The sequence below is a fragment of the Peromyscus leucopus genome, chromosome 6 (assembly GCF_004664715.2).
Source record: "Peromyscus leucopus breed LL Stock chromosome 6, UCI_PerLeu_2.1, whole genome shotgun sequence".
In the NCBI taxonomy this organism is placed as follows: Eukaryota; Metazoa; Chordata; class Mammalia; order Rodentia; family Cricetidae; genus Peromyscus; species Peromyscus leucopus.
Genome location: NC_051068.1, coordinates 37,153,839 through 37,174,002, shown reverse-complemented (window position 1 = coordinate 37,174,002; position 20,164 = coordinate 37,153,839). Strand labels below are relative to the sequence as shown.

The 20,164-nt window shown below is 39.5% G+C and overlaps 1 protein-coding gene and 1 pseudogene across 1 annotated transcript in view; both read left to right on the top strand.

Moving 5' to 3' along the window:
• Positions 1–20,164, top strand: part of Ankub1 (ankyrin repeat and ubiquitin domain containing 1) — a 95,228-nt gene that overhangs the window by 30,173 nt on the left and 44,891 nt on the right.
• Positions 14,839–15,431, top strand: LOC114701949 (annotated as a pseudogene).

Below are 20,164 nucleotides of genomic sequence, written 5' to 3'. Positions count from 1 at the left end.
AACATGGGCCGGAATAAATTCCAGTGGAAGCTTTTAGACTGTGGGAATTAATTCAGGACAGCTTAGATCTAAGCCCTGAGCAGCAGGAGAGGATTTTCCCTGAGGCAAATACAGGCAGAACAAAACCCTCTGCATTGCCAGAACTGTGGGTAGATGAGAATGTTTTACAGCATCATTCAATCAGGGTCAGTTTCCTCTTGACCATGAAGCCCAGTTTAAGGAACAGAAGTCTTGGGATTAGACAAGGGAGGAACTGAAGTGCTTGGAAAACTTCGTAATTTCTCTTCCTCAAAAACTGGAAGCTCTTCAGGTCTCTCCTTCTCAGAAAGGAACTTGGGGTGGGGGGTGTTGTCTATCAGAATGGCAAAGTCACTCATAATATTAATGAACCATGGTTTGCTGAATCTAAGGGAGTGTTTAGGTTTGATGCAGTTGCATCAGGAGTTAATTGATTGATTTGATGCCTTTACGTCAAGAGATTTTTGATTTTTAAAAAGGGCTTGGCACAGCTAAGACTGTTATAGACATCTTAGACCCATACAAAAAGGACATTCCATCTTGGTCATCCTCTACTCCTTTACTGGGTGGGGAGGTGGTAGCCATAGGGATTGCTGTGATTATTCAAACTACTCTTAGTAGGGACCTGAGTCAGAGCTGAGTTAAGCTCTGTACTTCCCCCTGCCAGAGGCTGGTAATCAGGGATGGGTAAAGTTCTTGATAGCTGCTAACCTATGGCAGAGTATGCTTGATAGAAAGTGTATCTCCACGATGGGTAAAGATTAGTAAAGAAGGACAACCTAAGGCAGGCACAGTCCATCTGAGGGGTCTGAGGGGCCCTTTAATGTACTGAAAAGTGGGAGCAGTAGAAACCCACAGAGGTTTCCTAGTAAGAACTTACTCAGAGTCCAAGAATTTGAGCTTGCTTTACCCAGCAGGGCTACATAAGGGGATGATTTGACCACATGTGTGGTTACCAGGTATTTGGACGGGTCTACACTTGGCTGTGCAGTGTGCTTTGATCTAGCAAGGAGGAGGTCTTTTGCTCTATCCCTTGACATCATTATAAAAATTCCTTTTGAAGAGGCAGAAGGGGCTGGTGGGTTTTGATCCATGTCCTCCAGAAAATATCCTGTGTTTCTGTCTTTCTCCTCTTTGCTATCTTTCTATTTAATATTTTTTTATCCCTTTCTTCTCCTCGCAGGAACCCTTTAAAAGGTGGAAGCTAGCCTCCCATAGGTAATAGCACACTGCCCTAAGATGTGATTTTGGAAGCATATCCAGTCCTCAAAATGATTTGTGTGACAGGGAAGGGCAGGAACCTGCTTGGTTTCAAAGTAGGAAGCAGTGGTTGGTTTGAGTGTGGATGGTAGAGGTACCTGTATTGATGGGAGTTTAAAATAAGTCTGAGAGTACAGTTTATCGCAATATATAGATTAAAGAGGAGATGACGAAGCAGGACTTCCTCAAAATTAAACAAAATATGCATATTAACAGAAGAAAATGAAACAGTCAGGGATCATCTAATCAACATCACATTTGGAGACAATCTGTCAGATTATATCAGATATATTATTTTATCTCCAAAGTATTTTACTACCATCCCTATACCACCAAGGAATTAAAATATGAATGCTAGTAAAATACCTTTGGAGATAAAAAAAATACCACGGGTCTTTCTGTTCCATGGAACTATAATACTAAAAGTGAAAAATAAGTTAGACTCTTGAAACATTTATGCTGAAATTTTTAAAACTATTCCTCATAAAAATATAAGCCCATTGTCATCAGTAAGGATGCAGGGTTAGGTGGCATTCTCCACATGACTGCATTCTGATTGACCTGTTATTTCATGGGAAATCTTCCATAATAAGAAGTTCACTATAGTGTGGAGGCTAGCCATGCATTTCACTGTTGTTATTTCCCCTTGCCCACAACCCTGTACCAGGTATTGTTTTTCCATTCACAACTTTAATATGTGAGTTGTTTCCACATTCTGAAAATAATGATCCTGGCTGTGAAGAACATTTGTGCACAGACATTTTTTCTCCCTTTTTCAATGGTTCCACATCCATGTTTGGAGCTGTATAGCCACATGGATTACATGTTCTATGTAACTTCCTGTGGAACTATAGACTGGTTTTTGACCAAAGACCAGCACATTTAATGTTTCTACAATTACCTGCTCATCTACGTTATATTCTGCCTGTAACCAGTTTCATCAGAAGGGTGGATTATGCTGGTGATTCCCAACCTTTATATGAATAGAAGACTGTTCATATGTATACTGTTGTTTATGTAATCATCTAATATCACCAAATGCAGAAGTGACACAGCAGGAACTTTAAAGACAATTGGTGATATTCATGGCTGAAGACACTGATACATATTCAACTGAATGTGAACTAGTCTAAATATGACTTCCAAATTTCACTCCTTCATAAAAAGAAAAGTTTAATGGAAATGCTGTCATGAAACTCTTCATAAATCCCTAAATACAGTACTTCCTCTCATATTCAATGTGGGAGAAACACTAAGTATTAACTACAGATAATCTTCAGGAATATTAACAAGGGAAAAGAGTGTATTTAAAGAATGACACAAAGATGATCTTCTTTCTCAAAGATTTCTGTGGAAATGTTTTTCTTGGGTAAAGAGCAAACTCACAGAACCTAGAAAGTTTATAAAAGCTGCAAGTGTTTGTTAGTTGAGTAAACTCTGGAATGAGGCTAGAAGTTTGGACAGAGGAATGAGAGAGTCCAAATTGGGGGGTTGTATATGATGAATTCTTCATGTGGAAAAGAAAGATGAATGCTGCTGTGTGCTTTCCCACAGCAGGTGTCTGCTACACAATCTTTGTGATTCCAATGACTGCACTTAAGGTATTCTTGGTCACCATGATCAGATCCTCTCATGAAAGATAAGAATGTGAATTTGACATTTACCTGCATTCCACAAATTAACTCTGATTCTGATGGTCTAATTACACTGGTCTTCATGTGTTGATTATAGACACCAATGATATTTCACTATACCAATATTCAAGAACCTGAGCTTTAAATGAATAACTAGGTTTATCTGTATGGTTAAATACTATAAATTTTTTAGAAAATTAATTTAGGACTGTAGGAGGTAATTTTCAAATTTATACTACACAATACCATTGGAGTGAGATCAATTTGTGTTCTTTCAAAATCCAGAGAATACCAGATCACTTTGGGAAGAAGAATGTGGGGAATGGAGTAAGGCCTTGTCCTGTCCATATCCTTCAAAGAAAAGATTGCATCTCATTTCTGCCCCAAGGATCTTGTGGAGTCCTGATGAGCATCTAGGAGTCTAGTTACATGAAGAAATGTGTGTGGTGGAAAGTACAAACTGGGGTTATCATGGGAGTATACAATCAGACTAACACGGTTTCTTTCTTTTCTTTTTTTTTTTTTTTTCAGCGCTAAGGGCCGAACCCTGGGCCTTGCACTTGCTAGGCAAGCACTCTACCACTGAGCTAAATCCCCAACCCCCTAACATGGTTTCTTAATCTGTAAACATTCTGGTTCATTGATTTGTTGTTTTCCCTGTGAATTAAACAGCATTAAGTTGACCCACAATTTCCACAGCCAGCCTCTTCTGAACACAAGTCTAAGCTGTAGGTCTTACTGAAAAGTAGCCACAAAATTTCCAACGGGCCAGAACAGGAGAATCAACCTGCAAGCAGAGCTGCTGTCTGTACCAACTATGTCCACATAGTCAGCCATCCACAGATAACTCAGTGGGATGACATATTTTATCTTAAATTTTCCCTTATGCCTAGAGAGAGGATCAAGGCAATCTGTTAGTTTGCTTTTGATTGTAGTTGGAAGTACTTGTGGTAAGCCCTAGTTCTTCCTGCCCAGAGCAGAAGAGGACTCATCCATTTCTATCACGCAGGCAGGGCTCATGCTATGGTAGATGCACCTCAGCAAAGCCTGTGCTGAAGGAAGTTATGAGGCTCACACTTTTCGATGGCCCAGAATAGCCATAGTCTTGTCTTTTTTTTCTGATTGGTGAGTGTTTAGAATGACCATACTGTGTATTTTAAAAACATGGCCCTTTTAGAAAATCATGTGCTTCAATATTTCTCCCCTCCACTTAGTTAAGTGCTAAACTTTTCTGCTTGTTTACTTCCATAACTTCAATACCAAGAAAATTAGTTAAATGTTTGATATTTTACTTAAATAATTACATTTAATGATCTTTTCCAAATAAATAATATAGAAATATTGCCTAACTTAATAAAATCCACATTCCATTGTCCTTCCTGTCCTAGCAACTCATGTGAGCAATTGCTTAGGAGAGTCTGAGCTCAGTACAATTGCTGCTTTAGTAAACCCACGATGTGCTTCTCAAGCAACTAACCACAAACAGAATTCTGTTCTCCAATAACCTAGTCAAATGATTACAAATATGTCTTCCTATCAAGCCTTTTGATGCTATCAAAAACATTCTTGAGAAACAATTGTCTTGGGAGCATTAAGTTTCTTTCCCTATTCTTTTTATATGGAGCTTGTTCTTTGATAATGCCACATGCGTATTCAATGTGTTCTGATTATTTTCTATTACTCTATCCTCTTTCCCTTCTATCTCTTGACCACTCTCCTTCCCACATCCATACGCTTTTGTATTTTTAAATGAGGGACTGTGTTTTACTCAGGGCATTTGTTGTGTGAATCTGGGCATAGAACTCTCCATTGGAGACTAGTGAGCTAAGAGGTGGCTACATAATTGAAGACAACGATTTGCTCTCTCTCAGATTCAGAGGACACTATGTCATAAGTATAACCTCTGGTTCAAAAATCCTACATGTAAATATTCTCAAATCAAAAACATCTGAAGACTAACATGATACTCTCATGAAAGATTGCCCATCCCATCTAATGGAACATGCTCTAGTCAAAAGGCAAGCATAGCATGTAAACATTCATTTCAGGATTCATATACACACATATGTCTCAAATATCTGAGACATCTGTATTTCCAATTGCTTTTCACCCTCAAGACATCTAATTTCATATATATTAATAAGTATATACATAGATAATATGAAATGCTTAAAATGGAAACCTCTAATTCCAATACTTGTGTTAAGGGATAATCTGCCTTGAAAATATAAATAATGAAAATCATCTCTTATAAGTTTGATAATCCTATTTCCTTAATATAAATGACAATCTCAAAATAATTTTAATTACCATTGTAACACAACAGAAAGGGAACAAATATTTTGTCTTTTAAAAAAGAAAGTCAACAATTTTACTTTCATTTATTCTCAAAAACACAGTGAATTTCACTTACATTCACAAACTACACTCATATGGCAAATTATCAGTATTTTATTTATTTCAAATGAGTTTATTACTATCTTTTCAGATTAAAATATGAGGATTTCCAACCATGGCATGAAGGGGTGCAGAGGAGAAATGACAAGAAGATGGACAGGTTGGTAGACAGCCAGACCATTCAATTGTTCATTCTTGCTGTGGTTGGACACTAACTGACCATCATCAGTGTCTAGACTGGGAACTGTGGGTGACTGTTCAGGGTTGAAAGGAAAATGGACCCAATTTGTTGTTTCTAGAATGTAGAGTAGAACTCTTTCCTGCACCCTTCATTCTTCTCACCATTTGTGAAGTAGATCTTCAGCAATATTAATCACTGATGACTAGAAAGTTTATCCCCAAAACTGAATGAACTGTTTTATTGATGCGTGTCCTCCAGTCTACTTATGTATTTATGAGACCACACCCTTAAAATATTTACTTGATATGGCCAATACCTATTTCACCTTTCAGAGTATAGGAAGGCTATGATCCTCTGGAGAGGTGATTCCAGAAAATACCTCCATGGTTCTATGTGACAAAATATCACCATGTATAAATCTTCAATCACAGCAGTGTTCTATGTCATCCACATGATCACCAAGCTGGACCTAGTTGATATCTGCAGTTTCTCCTGCTTCTTATCTCCTCACACTACTTTAGAAGTTATGAGCTCACAGAGGTTCACATGTATGGCCCCTTATGAGCAACCATCATAATCTGGGATTTCCCCTCTTGCTTCTACAATCTATCTGTAAACACCAAGCAAGAGGGCCCCTGATTATCATGTTTTTAATATTTTACTTTGAGAAGATATATCCATAAGACCACAAATTTGCAATACTCATAAATCAGCTTCCAAAATTCAGGAATTGCTGGCATGTGCTACCATACCTGCCTCCTTTTCAAGTTTAATGCTATTCTTTCCCTAGGATCAAACAGCAGAACAATTGGTTATCCAATAGCATATAGACAGCCCTGAAAACATATATACAAATGTCTAATATATGTAAAGTTAAAAATACATATGTATTATATATATATATGTGTGTGTGTGTGTGTGTGTGTGTGTGTGTGTGTGTGTGTATACATATATATAGAACAACAATTAATAAAAAGAAGCCATGATTTTCAAAGAAGCAAGAGGGGGAATATGGGAGGACTTGTCAAGTGGAAAGGGAAAGGGGAAATGATAATGGAGTATTTATAATCTCAAAAAATAAAAGAAATAAAAAACCTTTTGTAGATTTGAACAATAAGGCCTAAACAAAGCATAGCCTTTCAATAGTAAAGAAGGTACAATGCACATACTTACAGGTTATTAGATGCAATCAAAACATCACTGAACAAGGAGAGATGTTTCTTCCTCCTCCAGCCTCTTCTGCGTTCCACAGAGCCTTGGAACAGCAAGGTTCGATGCATCCTTCCTGTAGCTTTCTCCTGAAGGGTTTCCATGTAAGAAAAAAAGGCTTCTCCTGGTCCGGGTCTCCAACTAACAGAACAGGTATTCAGTGGTTGTTAATTGATACCTAATTTCAAAGGGTGAATGATATTAAAACACAGGCTCAGTTCTCCAACAGGACTCTGTTGAGTTATCAACAGTTTTAAAATGTAACAGAAAAGAAGAGGTTGCTTAGCAAAGGAAGCATTGGGAACAGATTAAAGAAGTGGGTGCAGAAGGTATCAACTTGAGGGGTGTGGGAAAAGTTTAAACAAGGGTAGCTGGTATGGTCTAGAGAAATGGTTCTCAACCTTTCTAATGATGTGACCCTTGAGCACAGTTCTTCATGTTGTGGGGACACCCAACTATAAAATTATTTCATTACTACTTTATGACTATAATTTTGCTACTGTTATGAATCCCAATGTGGATATCTGATATGCAGAATATCTGATAAGGGACTCCAAAAAGGTCCCTACCCACCATAGGTAAATTGGTTGCAAAAGGTGAGTTTTGCAACTCTGTGGGTTTGGTGTTCTGACTACCTGGGGAGTCAGGCAACACCTTGAGCTGCTTAGGACAGCTCTGACAGCTGGAACTGCAAGGAGACAGTTCAGCCCTGGAGGGTGAGGTATCCCAGACACCTCGAGCTGGTCAGAACAACAGCTCTGCCTAGAAGGTGTCCTGGACACCTGGAACTGTTTAGCACAGCTCTGACGGCTGGAACTGAAAAGAAGTAGCCCAACCCTGGAAGGGAAATTTTTCTGACTTCTCGAGAGAGTCAGGCCTGGAACTGATTCAGGGAAGGGTATCCTGACTGTTCAGGAAAGTCAGGCTATACCTGGTGTGATGGGGGATGGTCTCCCTGCCGGATATAGCAATCCTGCTCCTCTCCTGGAGAGCCACAATCTCCTCTGGCTCAGTGTTACCAGCTCTCTCTTGCTCTGTCCACTGAGGGACATCTCAGCAAGGATCTTCTGTTCAGCTCCCCCTTGCTCAATCCACTATGGGATGTCTTAGCAAGGTTCTTCTGTTCAGCTCCCCCTTGTTCAACCCACTATGGGATGTCTTAGCAAGGTTCTTCTGTTCAGCTCCCCCTTGCTCAATCCACTATGGGATGTCTTAGCAAGGTTCTTCTGTTCAGCTCCCCACTTGCTAAATTCACTATGGGACGTCCCATCAAAGTGGTTCTGTGCACCAGTGAATGAAGGTCTTCACACCCAAAACTCTCTTGAGAAAGAGATTTATTTGGGAAGGAGGAGTCCAGGAGAGTAACTGCCTCTACCAGAGTGGAGAGAACAGCCTTTTTTTCCTAACTGACTAGGCAGGGTGGTTTTCACAAGAAGTCTTGGGGGTGGAGTCAACCCTGGGCCCAGGGTTCTACTATCCTGCTCTGTGATTGGTTGGTTTCACAAGTCAGTTGGCCAGGAGCAAAGATAGCTCTGATCTGACTGAGCCAAACTGTGTTTCTTTCTGCCCTAATGTGAGCCATCTTTCCCTAGTTCTGGGCTCCAGGGTCAGAATGGATTTCTTTAGTCAGCCCCTTTTCCCTACACCCACAGGTTGAGAACCACTAGTCTAGAGTGAGGAAAGGGCTGGGAGATGTAATTCTATCTCATTTTAAATCATTGTAAAAATTGAACAATAAAAAATATCAATATTTAAAAAATAAATTAGATTTACCAGCATTATTCATGATTTATAAATAAAGTAGTAACACATTATAAGGCATACTACTGGAGAGAAGAAATACTCACACACTACAGGGATTCACAGAAAGGAGAGATCAATGTCTAACATTAAATGAGGGCCAAAGTAGGTGACTCCTAAAAGTTGGCTATTGGAGTAGCAACTTGGATATCATTGCCAACCCTAACTGCAATAATATGTGTACAATAATAGGAGGAATTCTTGTGCAAAACCTTGTGAAATGCAGATTTATCCCCAAAGACTCTCAGTTCTTAATTCTTTTAACCTATCAAAGGTCCGTGTGATAAAAGCAGCATGCAGACATCATTAACACTGTGAACCTTAGAGTCTAAAGATGTAAGAATCACAGGAGACTTTAAAGATGAATGTGCCTTAGTGAGACAGTCAGAAAGCTGCATGCACAGGTGAGTCAGGTAGCTTTGGAGACTATGGAGGAGAGGTACATGCTTAGAAGAAGGAAAGCCTAGAGGCACAAAGGATTGTGACTGAAACAACCTGGAAGATACTGTGTAAATCTCATAGTTCATCATGTAGTATATAATTCTGTTTTAAAATGACTGATATGTTGGAGTGTGCTAAAGAAAACAAATAAGAAAGTAATCTATGTATTAAAGTGCCATAATTAACCCTTTTCTTTGTAGACTGTCATAAATAAATGTGAAAGAAATAAAAAAGGGGGCGTTTCCTAATGATTTAAAAAAGTCAGGTCTCAGGCAAAATATATATCCAGACATGTCAGTTTTTGTCCAGCACAAGATGGACTATAGAATGATCTCTGGTGGTTAGAAAACAACAAAACCAAACCAACCAACCAAACAAACAAACAAACAGAAAACATAAATTAGCATTCATTTGTAAATTTGAAAAATGGTTCTTGAACCGCAAAAGGAGTCATTTTTTTTGCCTCTGGCAAGAGGGACATATGGCTCTCCAGTGACCTGTGGCTGCTATCAACACCCATGCTGCCTTTCCGGTTCCCTGTGTCTTGATTCAAAAGTACTTGCTATGTATCTCACAGCCCCATCTACTTTCCTGTTCCTTCACAACCACCCCACCTCCTTCTGCACTATGCAAACTCCCAAAATGTTCTAGAACTCCCCTTGCTCTCTTTATGAAGTCGAGGTATTTCCCCTTCCCTAGCCATCCCCACTATTCTCTTTTTCTGTTCTCCCTTCTCTCACAGACTGTTTTGGTCACATCAAGTCTGTTTCTTTTTACTTCTGCTCTGAACTCTTCCAGATGCCTCTGAACATTCTCTCTTATCCACAATAAAATTCTTCCCTGTAATTATGGAACAGCATTTTCAGTGGGTGTTTTTTTTTTTTACTGTGCCATGCTCATACAGTTTGAATATTCAATATATATATTTATTCAAGTGACTATTACTCTTCCCAAGACATATGTTATATCCTTCAAATAATATGCACAGAAACACCATAGCTTTCATTTAACTTTAAGATACCTGTGAATCAAAGCATCAAAGAGAGACTCAAATAGTCAATGGTTGTCCTCACACATGTCAAGCACATGTCCTCACACATGTAAAGATACGTTAAAAAATAATACCAACTCAGTTTCATGATAAACAAATTTGAAAGTAAATGACATGTTTGGAAAGTCACTCCTGTCTAATCTGAATCAATGTTAAAATATAGGGAAATAGATTCTAAAGAACACAATATATGTTGGAAAACAACAATTTGCTGAAAACCAGAGATTTTTTTTTTATATTTTAGGTTGAAATCTGATCATTTCCAATAAAACTTTGTGGTCATCGTGGGTAAAACAATTAGAAGGAGCAGAAAATAACCATCTCTCATAACTTGGACAGATAATTTTGTAGATTTACAGATACTATTCTCCTGTATAACCTAGAACATACCTCCCCTGACATGATAACCATATGTATGGGATTGATAGTGAATATTACTAACATGGGTAGCTTTTCATGAAGCCATGGCTGAGTTAAGAATTGCCTCACATGATCTGCAGGAATCAAGACAGAATACTTCTTCATACCATTAGCTATCATGAAAAATCAAAACTACTTATTAAAAATACCTTTACAGTGGAGCCTAGGATGGAGAACTTTTCAATGAATGTTAAATTATCTTTTCTATTCTTGCCACTAAGCACCAAAGATGGCCACAGCAGTTGGTAGACTAACTACTGAAGTCTGAGCACTCTGTAGTAGTCAGGGTGACAGACCACTGATGTCAACATTCTAAGGCTCATGCCATAACTGACAAAGTGACATTCATTTCCATCTTTTGGATTTGAAAAATTATTTTTGAACAACTGTTGAAGCACAAGTGTATGTAAGAAACAACAGATTTTTACAACCTTAGTTTGATAGGTAGATTGATAGACAGAGATAGATAGATGATAGGATATAGATAGATGATAGATAGATAGATAGATAGATAGGCAGATAGATAGATAGACATAAATATAGATATATACATAGATAGATAGATAGATAGATAGATAGATAGATAGATAGATAGATAGATATAGAATACTTCCTGATGCAATTAGTCTATCATGAGAATCAAAACTAGTAATTGTAGTTGGAGTTTTCTCTCTGGGTCCCGCCAAGCCCCGGCAGTCCCTTAGCCCACTTATACAATAAACATACAGACACTTATATTATTTAAACTGCTTGGCCATTAGCTCAGGCCTACCATTGTCTAGCTCTTATTCTTTTTTTTTTTTTTTTTTAATTTTTCAAGACAGGGTTTCTCTGTGTAGCTTTGCGCCTTTCCTGGAACTCGCTTTGGAGACCAGGCTGGCCTCAAACTCACAGAGATCCGCCTGCCTCTGCCTCCTGAGTGCTGGGATTAAAGCCCGGCAAGCTCTTACTCTTATATTCAGTCCATTTCTATTAATCTATACTTTGCCACGTGGCTTGTGGCTTACTGGTACCTTACATCTTCCTTGTCCTGGTGGTGGATGCAGGCAGTCTCCCCCTTCCTTTCCTGTTCCCTCAATTCTCCTCTCTGTTAGTTCCGCCTATACTTCCTGTCTGGCTACTGCTCAATCAGTGTTTTATTTATTAACATATTTGCCATACAGAACATCCCAGAGCAAGTAATTAAAAAAATACCTTTACAGTAGAGCCTAGAATGGAGAACCTTTCAATGAACCTGAAATTACCTTTTCTTTTCTTGGCACTAAACACCAAAGATGGCCACAGCAGTTGAAGACCAACTACTCTGAAGTCTGAGCACTCTGTAGTAGTCAGGGTGACAGACCACTGATGTCAACATTCTAAGGCTCATACGATAACTGACAAAGTGACACATTCATTTCATTTCCTTCCACCTTTTGGCTTTGGAAAAATTAATTTTGAACAACTGTTGAACCACAAGTGTTTGTAAGGAACAACAGATTTTCACAAGCATAGATTGATAGGTAGACTGATAGATAGATAGATAGAATGATAGATAGATAGATAGATAGAATGATAGATAGATAGATAGATAGATAGATAGATAGATAGATAGATAGATAGATAGATAGATAGAAGATAGTAGAGAGTTTGAAAGCAATGGCAGTGTGCCTCCCCAAACTCGTGTGTACTACCATAATCAGACATGTGGGACTATTTTCTGTTGCTCATTGTTTTGAAAAAACAAATGGCCTAGTTTCAACTGTTTGTCCTCTGCTTGTGGCATCCTGGTAATGTCACATCATAGCAAATGGCCTCACGGATGGGGCATTTAGGTGAGAGCATGTGGTGTGAGAGGAAGCCAGACAGAGTGACAAGGATGCTGTCTTGCTCTCTGACAATAGTCCTGATGCAAGGACTAAAGGGTTCCAGTACAGCATTAATCTCTTCAGAAGGCAGCACTTCTAATGGCAGAGAAGATTCATTATAGGCTTTGTGTCTTAAAAGTGATACTACCTACCAACACTGTCACACTTGAGACTAAATTTAGAGAAGATAAGCCCGTAAGTGTGGTGGTATTGTGTTCCCCAAAATATTGTGCATGCTAATAAACTTATCTGGGGTCAGAGAACAGGACAGCCACAATATTAAATATAGAGGATAGCATTCCAGAGGCAGAAATCCCTCTGGATCTCTGTGAGTTCAAGGCCACATTGGAAACAGCCAGGCATGGTGACACACACCTTTAATCCCAGGGAGTGAGGCAGAAAGCAGAAAAATATATAAGGCATGAGGACCAGAAACTAGAAGCATTTGGCCTGGTTAAGCATTTGGCTGGTTAAGCTTTTAGGCTTTAAGCAGCACAATTCAGCTGAGATTTGTCCTGGATGAGGACTGAGAAGCTTCCAGTCTGAGGAAACAGGGTCATCTGAGGAAATGGTGAGGTGAGGTAGCTGTGGTTTTTCTGCTTCTCTGATCTTCCAGCATTCACCCCAATAACTGGCCTCAGGTTTGATTTTATTGATAAGAACTTTGAAGATTTGTGCTACAACTGGCGCTCAATGTTCATGGTACAAATTCATGAAAAAGCTGCTTGCCTGTGGCCTTGTGGGCCCCAGCTCAGGCCCAAGCTACACTCGGCCAGTTGTGGTGCACGCCGGTAGCATTTGTTGAAGGAGGCAGAGGCAGGAGGATCCCAAGTTTGAGGCTGGCCTAGGAGGCATCCTAAGGAGAAGCTTTGGCCGGGGCCTAACCACAAACATTTGCGGTGGGGACCATGGAGGCAGCGGCTGCTGCTCCAAGTTGCTGGCTTCTTCTCATCGTGTTGGTGACTGCAATGATGCTACTACCTGGGACAAAGGGTTTACCGCTGCTTGTTCAGAGAAGTATTGCCAGGACCATCGTGTTATAAGGAAGCATCGGCAAAGGTCAGTTTGGAAAAGTCTGGCAAGACAAATGGTGGGGAGAAATTGCTGTGAAGATTTTCTCTTCTAGGGAAGAACGTTCATGGTTCTGAGAGACAGACATTTATCAGACTGTGATTACTCCAAACCACAGAGGAGGCACCAAAAAAAAAAAAAAAGTCTACAGGGAACCATGACCACACCTCACATCTTCAAAAAGCTGATGAAATCCCACAATGACGATTCCACACAGACTATGATAAAGCCATTAAAGCTGATTAACACCACCAAAGATTGACTTTGCACTACAAACTACTCAGGACAATTTTGAGATGGCTAGCTGAGATGATCCAGCCTGACAGACTACTTGAACAAGGACTTGAAACAAGCCCTGCACTTTCTCATTATGCAGCGACTGGACAAATGATACAGGACTTGACAATTAACCCAAAAATTTTCTTTTCAGAATCCCCTAAAGATGTCTTCACCCCCAGAAAGCAGGAAGTAATTTTAAGAAAACAACACCCACATTCCCAAGAAGTGGGATGGGAGGTTTTTGGTCCTTTAATGAGTTATGGATATTGTCATTGATTATGATGGTTGGTTATAAGTTGTTAATTTTTAATGGTTAGGAAAAAAGCTGAACAAGGAGATTAGATAGATCGGTTAAGTTCTTATGTAATTTCCTTGCATGTTTTCCTAATCTTAGAACAGAATTAAAAGAAAAAAAGAATTAACTAGAGCTTGAAGCATAATATATTAAATATAAGCCTTGGTGAGTTACTTTCTTTGTATGCTGATGATAAAATAATCATACCCAGAAAATGAACAACTTCTTGAAAAACCAATAAAAATGTGAATATCTATTTTTTCATCAGCAAATTTTCAGGGTTTAACATACTATTAATACAAAACCATCAAAATAGCTAAGAGTAAAAAGACAGTCCTTATAAACATCGAGGAGAATGTAGGACAAACACACTCAGTTATATTTAGAATCACATATTTGAACATTTATTATTTTACAAAATGTTTAGCATCCTGAAATAAAGATTTTTATATCATAATATTAAACCAGTGCATTCTCTTCTTAGCATATAACCAATCAAATATGTGTCTGTGTTCACCAAAATATGTACAGGAGTGTTCCTAGCATCTTTAGTTTTCTTATTAGAAAACAGGGGCAAAAACAGATTATTCACTAGTAGAATATGCTGTATTTGACTTTTACAATGAAATGAATGTCATATAAAAATTTAAACACTATTCCCTTTCATAGAGATCCTTTCTCTTCATAGAATACTCCAAACTGTTGATGGCAACTTTTCTCAAATTATATATGCTCAGTACATTAATCAAAATCTTAAGATATTTTCCAGGTATCAGGAAAGGAATTCAAAACTTCATGAGAAAACAAAGCAAAACAAAAAGTAAGAGTCAACAGAATCCCAAAGACTAAATCTGGCATTATTAAGTTCACAATTATCTATGAAATAAAAGTGATTAAGAAAGTGTATGTGGAGGTGGGTCCCACGCAGAGTCAACATGAGGATTTAGAAATGTTACTTCTGTTCAGGGCCGATCTACCCTGGCCACCGCATAATGTTCGTCTGCAACGACTGCAAGGTGTTCCGATTTTGCAAATCCAAGTGTCATAAAACTTCAAGAAGAAGCGGAACCCAAGCAAGGTCAGGTGGACTAAAGCCTTCCGGAAAGAAGGTGGCAAGGAGCTCACTGTGGACAACTCATTTGAATTTGAAAAACGTAGAAATGAACCTGTGAAATACCAGCGAGAGCTCTAGAGTAGAACTGCTGATGCAATGAAGAGGGTTGCAGAGATAAGCAGAAACGCCAGGCTAAGTTTATAATGAACAGGTTGAAGAAAAACAAAGAGCTTCAGCAGGTTCAGGACATCAAAGAAGTCAAGTGGAGCATCCATCTTATCCGGGCTCCTCTTGCAGGCAAAGGAAAGCAGCTGGAAGAAAAAATGGTCCAGCTGTTGCAGGAGGATGTGGACCTGGAGGATGCTTCCTAATGGTGCCTCCTGAAACCAGCCCTGGGCACACCGGAAACCAGTGGAGACTGTCCGTCCCTAAGTTACTGATTGGTTATGTAAGGTCCCTCAGACAAAGGTGATTCACGTGTTTTCCTCTTATATTGCAGTCTAAAAGCATCTATTGTGGAGGGCTGGAGAGATGGCTCAGTGCTTAAGAGCACTGGCTGCTCTTCCAGAGGACCTGAGTTCAATTCCCAACAACGACATGGTGGCTCACAACCATCTATCATGAGATCTGATACATGCAGATAAAGCACTCACATACACAAAATAAATAATAAATGGTTTTATTTTAAAGCATCTATTGTGGGTGTTAGATCTCAGCTCAATGTTCTGCTTCACTGTGCTATGCTCACATAAACACAACGGTTTGTGTGTAGATGAAAGCATGAACTCTGAGCATAACATGGTTTGAGTTGTTGCTTAATGGCACCGGGCAACATTTCTGTACTGACTGTCTTGCTAGTGTGAAATCTGTCACAATGTAATATTTTCCTTGCACTAGGATAGTCTGTTTATTAGGGTTATTGAATCAGAGGTCACAACAAGGAACTAACCGTTCTCAGGACAACCTCAGTCTCTTGTTTTGCTTTAGTCTGGTTAGTAGCTTCTTAGAGTTGCATGCTGGCCACATGCAATGTTACAATGCAGCTGAATTATGCTGGGCTGTCTGCCCGCTTCAGCCACTCCAGTAGGCAGCTTGTGAGGGTGGGGGTGGGGCATGGTTGAATCAATTTTGCTGGAATGGTACCTTATTACTGCTTTGGAGAATGCTCAATTCCAAGTTGTGACTTCTGGCCCAACACCTCTTCCCTCCAATTCTCTCCAGCCCAGCAATGGTCTAGAAGCAGAATAATCTTAGCAGCTTATAAAAATTATTATGTGGTTTTCTTTTTCAGTTCTTTGAGACAGGGTCTCTCATATGCTGTAGCTCTGGCTGTCTTGGAACTCACTATATAGACCAGGCTGCCTTGAACTCACATAGATCCATCTGCTTCTGCCTCCTGAATGCTGGGATTAAAGGTGTGCACCATCACACCCAGCATTTTTGATTTTCTTAAAAAACAACAACAACAAATAAACAATTGTTTTTGGAAAATAGAAAAAAAAAAAAGAAAGTGTATGGAGTAGTATATGTCAATATTCCTAGAACTCCAGAGGTGGAAGCATGGAAAACAGAATATATATATATATATATATATATATATATATATATATAGTGTACTTTATATGTATAGATACATACATACATATAAAATACACACCTTGGGAAGCTACTGAGCTTCATGGGCTGAGCAAGGGGTGGAGACTGGTAATTCAGAAAGCACCTAGCAAGATGCTCTAACAGCAGGCAGCCAGCAGATAGCTACTGTTCCTTTGTGAGTAACAATTAAAAACTATGGATGGCTAAAAGGTATCCCAGGAACAATTTTAATTCCAAAAACAATATTGCCAAAATCTTTAAAGTATGAGGTACTGAGATTCAGTTATTTGCCTTGGAAAAGGTTACACTCGTGGGTTAAAAAGAGTATTGGGTGGTAGATTACAATTCTCAATCCTGACCCCTAATTAATTACAACCCTGTAAGCAGGAAGCTAATTTGGAATTCAGCCATCAACAGACATACAGTGAACCTACTGCTTTTACTCCACAGATGACTGTGGCGTTCCCCAGCTTCACTAGAGAAGAACTGTTTTCCATACTGATTGAACCCCCAAAGGGAAACACGATATTTATACAAAATACCTAAAAAAAACAAAGGAAAATAAATAACCACAAAGTTTCCTACAAATTAATTTAAATGCTTTAGTGTATATAGATGTCTGGCTAGACTTTTAAGTTGCCTCTTGCCTTAGTCTGCAAAGATATACAGTAGATGACAGCTGATATTTAAAAGGCCAACCCACCAGAGAGAAACACCTGATAGAGGATACTCATGGGCTAGGCCTATGAGGAATATTGCCTATAAATACTGACTGCTTCTGTCTCTAATTCTCTTGTGTGATACCATAATCCCTCCCAAAACGGCTATGGGACTCGTCCTACAACATTAACAATGTGTTCCTCATTTATAGGGCACTGTTATTCCTGTGCATTATCAGAAGGATGACTTCCTCCAATACTGTGTAATTCTGGTAAATAAACAAGCCCTTTGTTCCACAAAATGGTGAGAAACTTTGAAGCCTGTTTTCCATCTTTAGCTAAGTTGACAAGTCAAGTGTCTTGTCTCTGTGTAAGGATCCCAAGTCAGAATTTTACAGATATTATTCAAGGACGAAAGTGCAGATGTCTGGATTGTTGAATCTAAACCTAAATTGCTCTCAGTTTCCCTGCCAGGTCCAGTTGATAACATGTGGGCCTGCAACTGGTGGAATTCCCTAAGCAATTAATACTTTGCACATACTTCTAACCTCAATTTATGATACAAGATTTTAGGCTTAACTAACTGTTTATGTTTATGTCCTGGATTTTATGTGGACAACAGGCAATTAAGCAGTTAATCAATTAACCAAGTCCTGAGGAAATCAGCTTTATACCCAGTTCCCATGGGAGAGGCTCTATGAATGATCAGAATTGCAGGGAATGATCTGGTCCCACAGCCTTGAATAAAAAAGTTCCAACTTTCCCCTCTTGTGCTCTGGGCTGTACTCAGGATGAGAAAAGATATCTTTAGACTTGGGTTGTTTTTTAGTGCCAGCCAGCTTTTGTCGAAAGTGCTGATAAGACTTGGCACTGTTCACTTCCCCCTTGCTTTGTGAGGGTTGCCATGGTTACTCATAGTTTGCGGTGGGGAAAACTTTCAGGCATGGCTGCACTTCCCAGGCACTTTTATGTTGTGCTGATCACAAAATGTTAGCCTGTAATGTTAATTTCTCCCTAGAAATGTAGGTTAGTGCACAGCTCCTTTACTCCTTCCTTGATTTCCCTATGGTTCAGCCTTTCTCCTTTGTAACCCTTGTAGCTGTCCCTTTAAGAGATAATGTTACAAACCAGAATCCTATAACCACAGCTGCAGCTGCCCGTTGTCACTTACAAAGGAATGCTGTTGTGACCCTGAGAAGAAGCTTCTGTAACCTTTTTTATTGTCCAAGTTTGCTGTTGTATGTGTATAATTTCATGTGTGAATTTATTATAGATAAAAAAAATAATTTCCCAGTCCCCTCTACTCTGAAAACCATTCTTTTCTGCTACCCTGCATGCAGACCTGACAGCTGATCTTTCAAGCTGCAGTGACCTCTGAACTTTTGACAGGTTCAGGTCAAATGGTATTACTAAAAAAAAAGTCTCAATTTCTTTTCTTCTGTCCCCCAATTTGAGCTAATTATGTTTTTGATCAACTACAAAGCTGGTGTAATGATAAAAATCTCTTAACATCTTTAAATGCCTTAGGCATAGTAGAACTGGCTGGAAAAAAAGTGGCACACATGTAGATGAATTTCTAAACAGTCTTATTAAATAAGAAACACAGAGCCAAATACTGAGGAACTAGCTAAAGATATCAGAGAAATAGCGAAAGCCACGACTAGCCTTAACTTACTACCATGCTTTAGCTTTCCCAGAGAGAGAGCTTCTTCCCGTCTAAAATGTGCTTTTATTGCCTTCCTGTTCTGCCTTCTCATTGGTTCTAAGCCCAGCCACATCACTTCTTCATCGCTGCCTGTCTATACAGACCTCCAGGTCTCTATGGTTGGTACTGGATTAAAGGCTCTTGTCACCAAGCTTGGCTGTGTCCTTGACCACACATGTGATCAGATTAAGGCCATGTGCTACCAACGCCTGACTTCTATTTATAGCTCGCTATGTGACCTCTGACCTCCAGGCAAACTTTATTTATTGACATACAAATAAAATCACATTTCAGCACAATTAAAATATCACCACACACACACACACACAGAATGGGAAGAGGGGTGTCCCACCAGCTGAAATGAAGTGTATCTTCACTTATGTTGACAGTTGTGTTTCTGAATTCACCAAGTTCTCTTCCAAGGGGATGGCAGTTTTCTTCCTAAATGTTTATAAGGAAATAGATTGCACATGTATTTCACTTATGAAGGGGAAAACACATTAAGCTCTACTAATTAAAATGAATTGAAAAACTACGCCTTGAAGCATGGCATTTTTATCAAAAGCCCTTTACTTCCCAGAAATCTCCTGTGGTTCCACAGTTGTCAATTTTTTTTTTTTAAAATATGTTAAAGTAAGTCAGTGCATCCTAGAGCCTGAACCCAGAACCTAAGAGTGTGGTGCCGAGGCATCAATCTCCACATGCTCAGGTTTTAACCATATTTATAAAAAGGCTTTACAGTAGCAACCAGTCTTCATGGGTCACCTTAACTGTGCCCTAGTCAAGAGGACTGGAGTCCACACTTAGAAGAGGATGAACTTGTGTGTCAGTCATGTGACTCTAGTCTGAAGCAGGGAATGCAGCATCTGAAGTCCTGCAGTGAGAAGTATTGGCAGTCCCTGTAATTTAAGACCACGGAGGAGTGTGTTCTTAGTTACCACGGAGTAGTGTGTTCTCACAGTTACAAGTTATGTTTGGCCTCATCAACTACACGCAGCCAAAAGTTACAGCAGGTATGGGTGTATGTATTCGCAGACACACGAGTTTGCAGGGAATGCAGCATCTGAAGTCACGCCAAGCGCCCCACCTGCGCTTCTGTGCGAGTCACCACTCACTAGAACCGGCCACCATCTTCCTGCCTGCGCTCTTCCCTCTGCAGACGTTGCTCCAGCCCAGGAGACTTGGAGCAGTCCTGGATGAGAAAAGCAGCACCTCCTTCCGTGGAGGCTGCCGTGTTCCCGGGTACC